This window comes from Maniola hyperantus, chromosome 2 (assembly GCF_902806685.2).
Source record: "Maniola hyperantus chromosome 2, iAphHyp1.2, whole genome shotgun sequence".
Lineage (NCBI taxonomy): Eukaryota > Metazoa > Arthropoda > Insecta > Lepidoptera > Nymphalidae > Maniola > Maniola hyperantus.
In genome coordinates this window covers 14,310,254-14,315,056 of record NC_048537.1, presented here as the reverse complement: position 1 = coordinate 14,315,056, position 4,803 = coordinate 14,310,254, and the positions used below count along the sequence as shown (strand labels likewise).

General features: G+C 38.2%; 1 long non-coding RNA gene across 1 annotated transcript; it reads right to left on the bottom strand.

The window, feature by feature from the left end:
• Positions 1 to 266: 266 nt before the first annotated feature.
• LOC138404400 (uncharacterized) lies at positions 267 to 1,209 on the bottom strand. The gene is made up of 2 exons (XR_011238358.1): positions 977 to 1,209; positions 267 to 535 (listed from the first exon to the last, which is right to left on the bottom strand). It is a non-coding gene; the product is annotated as an uncharacterized lncRNA (long non-coding RNA).
• Positions 1,210 to 4,803: the final 3,594 nt, after the last annotated feature.

The following is a 4,803-nucleotide window of genomic DNA, read 5'->3' as shown; positions in this document are numbered from 1 at the left end:
CCGCCGCCATGTAGTGGTGTAGAGCGTCGCATGAGATGGTCTCGAACCATGAATGAGAACGTCATGCGAGCGTACTATGGGGCTATAGATGGGGAACTAACCTCGCTAGATGTCGCTCAAGTATGGATATTTTATTATTATGGTCAATTTTATGGTTGGTTTTTTGTTGATTTTTATTCAGATAAAAGTTAGCCCTTGACTGCAATCTCACCCGGTGTTAAAAAAAATTATTTATGATAGAAATGACTGAAATGAAACTGCGTAAATAGCACACGGTAGGTAGGATTTAATAATATAAAAATGTTGGTACAGAAAAACTACCGCGGCTTAGCTCATGGGTCGGCACACAAAATTTGTAGGGTCGTGGTGTAACGTTGATTTCGGCCTTTGCCCTAGCGGCAGTAATGTGTACTCCCCTCGTGTTGTCGGCCTCGTAGATGGTGTGAGGCCGGGAGTTCGGTGTCAGCAGATGTTGCCGTGGGTACCCGACGGTGCTGACTAGATGATGGGGTTTAAACCCGCCTTTAAATCCAAACTTCGCCCCTGGAAATGATAACCAAGGTGGGTTATCCTCTGGCATATAAATTTCCGTTCTGGAATCGAACCCGGGTCCGTGTCGAACACAGAAGGTAAGTACTTCGACATGACAGAATTGCCGGTGTGGCGATATCAGAACGGAGATTACAATGATTTGCCTAAATATACGGCTGAAGGCCCAAAATATTGAAAATAATGAAATTATTCACAAAAATATAAAAAAGAGGGTTGTCAAAATAATTTTACAATGATGATGCAATCTAGATTGAAAATTACTAATGAATTGGCAAATAAACTACGCTAATCGTTAATGCAAAGGTTGAAATTAACTACTAAGGTTATGATTATTAAAATAAGCAAGTAGAATAATCGAAATTTGAAAAAATAACTAAGTATGAAACGTGGTGAAAAAAATGACAATGAAACAATTACGATTTACATGTTTGAGTACCATCCAAAACTTACCCGTAAACGGGAGCGTAAGAGCACTGCATAATATATTTAAATTAAAGAAAACATTTCAAGAACGCACATTTTAAAGGCGTCGCGTCCACCATAAAAAAGGTGGACGCAACAAAAAACTTACACACCCAGCGTCAAGACGCGCCGGGTGCATAATGGCGGTCTCTCAATCAAACCAACTTCAAGTCGTTCTATTCGACCTGAAGTATAAAACAAGCAACAGCAAAGATTGCGTTTGGAAATGGGTGTTGCTATTCGCAACGCCTAAATTTAATAAGAATGCTAATTAATTAAAAATATACTAAATTACGTTTAAAAATATGATTTACAATAATAAATTAGATAAAATAATAATGTAAATAATAAATTCATGTAACGCTACGTTACAAAGTGATGATGCAGTCAAAGATGGTAGCGGGCTAACCTGGAAGTGATAAGGCAGTTTTTATTAAGCCCACACCAATTTGGTTTCTACAAGACATTGTACCGGAACGCTAACGCGGAGTACAGTACCCGTAGTATAAGATTTTACGTCTCACCAAACGTTGCTAGAATTCGAGAGTCAAAATAGATACTTCCTCATTATAGTAAACTGGATCTTAAATGTCTTGTTTTAAAGCTCAAGTTTGTCTACACATCTACAGCCAGCGCTCCAAGCGGAAACATTGCGAAATTAAAATCAGTGGCATTGAATTTTTGACTTCAATTCAAGGCTCCTTAAGTCCATTTTACTTTGATGTTATTGTGTTCCGATTCTCGAATTCTAGTAACGTTTGGTGAGACGTAAATCTTATACTACGGGTACTGAGCCAGCTCGGCCGCAAACATCAAGGACATCGTCTCACTGTAAGTATTTAGGCTATGCTACAGATGTCCTATAAGTTCCATGAAAAATCGTGTGGGATTTTGAAATAAAATGATATAAAATATAACTAGTTTAAATGATATAATACACGTGAATGTGGCGCAGTCTCTTGGCCTACATAAGGCATGATTGCGAACTTGGCACAGATTCAGCCGAGATTACTGCGGGCAGGTAGCGTGCATCCATTTCGTACGTCGCGCTTACCTGAAAATATTATGACCAACATACAAATATTTAAATCACAGTTTCGCTCGCGTTTTATTCTTTAGACTAGCTTATTGTCCGCTTGGACTCCGCAAACAAACCCCCCCAAAAATTTTTTCTTTTCAATTTTTTTTAACCCTTCTAGGAATTGAATTTTCAAAAATCCTTTCTTAGCGGATTTCTACGTCACAATAGCTATCTGCATGCCAAATTTCAGTCCCGTCCAGTAGTTTGACCTGTGCGTTGATAGGTCAGTCAGTCAATAAGTCAGCTAATCCTTTTTATATATTATATTTAACATTCAAATATTTAAATCATGGCTTTGCTCTTGTTTTATTCTAAAGATACTGTTTCACTGAAAGAAATGCTGAAAATCACGCTGATCTGTTACTGAGTTGCAGCATTATTGCATGACAAAGTAACAAAACAAAAACCAACAACAAACACGCTTTCGCATTTATAATATGAGTTTGAGTGGTGACAGTACGACCACAAAGCCAGTTCAGCCGCAAACAACTCCTCAATCCTGATGCTGTACGGGACCTGATCACCAAAATTGATGGGATTTAGAAACTGTCGGTTATAAATGATTGATTTTTAAAGTACCTACCTACCAAGTAAAGACTTTTTGAACTCGAGGACCCAGCTCCTCAGCCCTTTGCTGTAAGGGATTGCATTCCTAAACCGTCGTACTCATCATGCGTTTAAATGTTTTTACGAAATTTGGTAATGATGATTATACCTTAGTATAATTGTAGTTAATATAAGTTATATATAAGTATATAAGTTATATCCTTAGATAGGCTACTTTTGTCCTGGAAAATCAAAAGGTCCCACGGGATTTTTAGAAACCTAAATCCGAAGCCACGGGCATCAGCTAGTTAATAATAATATTCAAGTAAATGATACTTCGTACGCGTGAAATTGACGCAGCCTCTTAGCCTACATACGGCTGTGATTGCAGCTGTGGCGCAGTTTGCAGCCAGTAGCCGTAGTACAAGATTTTACGTCTCACCAAACCAAACCAAATTCGAGAGTCGAAATACTTCCGCGTTACAGTAAAATAGACCTAAACAGCCTTGAATTGAAGTCAAATATTCAATGCCACTGATTTTAATTTCGCAATGTTTCCGCTTGGAGCGCTGGCTGTAGAAGTGAAGACAAACTTGAGCTTTAAAACAAGGCATTTAAGATCCAGTTTACTGTAACGCGGAAGTATTTCGACTCTCGAATTTGGTTTGGTTTGGTGAGACGTAAAATCTTGTACTACGGGTACAGATAGCACAGCTGCAACAATACACGCTGAATACTGAATACATACTAATTAGCCGTATCATATTACTCGTACCTTTGTACCATCTACTGTCACTTCAAGCCATCGAAATGTGATTGAAGCTATTCCACAATCTTAGAACACTAAGAAAATGAAATGAGCACACTTTTGCGCTCGCGTTTTGTACTAGAGTTTACCCGGCTGTCCACAATCTTAGTCCACAATATACACAGCACCTGTGTACAGTACGCGGCAGAATGTAATGTACATCGGCCTTTAGAATGACATTTCGGCTTTGTAGAGTGTGTCACTGTCACTCATACCTTTATGACGTTTTTTCGGTCTCAACGACAGAGAAAATGCTCTAAAAATCTCCTATCTCCTTCTAAAGGTCGACGTACATTACTTTCTGCCGCGTATTATAACTGGCTTGTGATTCCTTGTATACTTGTATCATGAACTTCCGCAAAGTATCGCCTGCATCTATCCAAAAAAAATTTTTGCAAAATATTTGCATAAAAAGTTACTAAGAATATATTATTGTCTCCCAACTTAGAGATATACTAGCTTATGCTCGTGACTTCGTCCGCGTGGACTACAAAGTTTCAAACCCCTTCAGGAATTGAATTTTCAAAAATCCTTTCTTAGCGGATGCCAAAATTCAGCCCGATCAGTCCAATAGTTTGATCTGTGCGTTGATAGATCAGTCAATGGCATTGTGAAATCCGACATGTTTCAGTATGACTGTGTAGGTACTTTGAGCATAATTCAATGTACCTAATTATCGAAATTGTGCAAAAAAGGGGAGGTAATCTTAATGGGTCAATAATGATCATGTAGACAACTTATAACATATTTTGCATGTCAATTGACGAAACTTGTTGGATTGTTAATAATATTACATCGATTATGTACAATGTTTCTTGCAAATAAAAATAAATTTCAATAAAAAAAACAGTTAGTCATTCAGTCAGTCAGCTTTTCCTTTTATATACCTAGAAAACGCTACTAATAGCCAAACGACCGAAGTGCGAACAAGCACGAATCAATAGCCATAGAAATCAAAAATATGAGCCTTGTCACCCCATCCGATGTCAACCTGAAGGGCCGTCTCGCTCCCAACGGACCCGATGCAATTTAAAACCCATCAATAATGCCCTAATGGACAAACTTTCCGCCTTGCATCGCAATAACACTAATGTGATTATTTCTTTGAGTGTGGCTTCATAGTTCATACAGTAGGTAACGAAGTATGTATTTTCATGAATGAAATAATTAGTTTTTGATAGAAGTAGCTGGAGAGAGTCTGACATGGGCGGGGAGGCGCTCATTAGAAAAAGCTTATGTCCAACAGTGGACTTCCAAAAGATACCGACGATGATGATGAATGACTACTTAGGTCGTGAATTTCTCCGTGATGAATATGAACAAAGAATCTTTCAAAAAGTTTGTCAAACTCAGT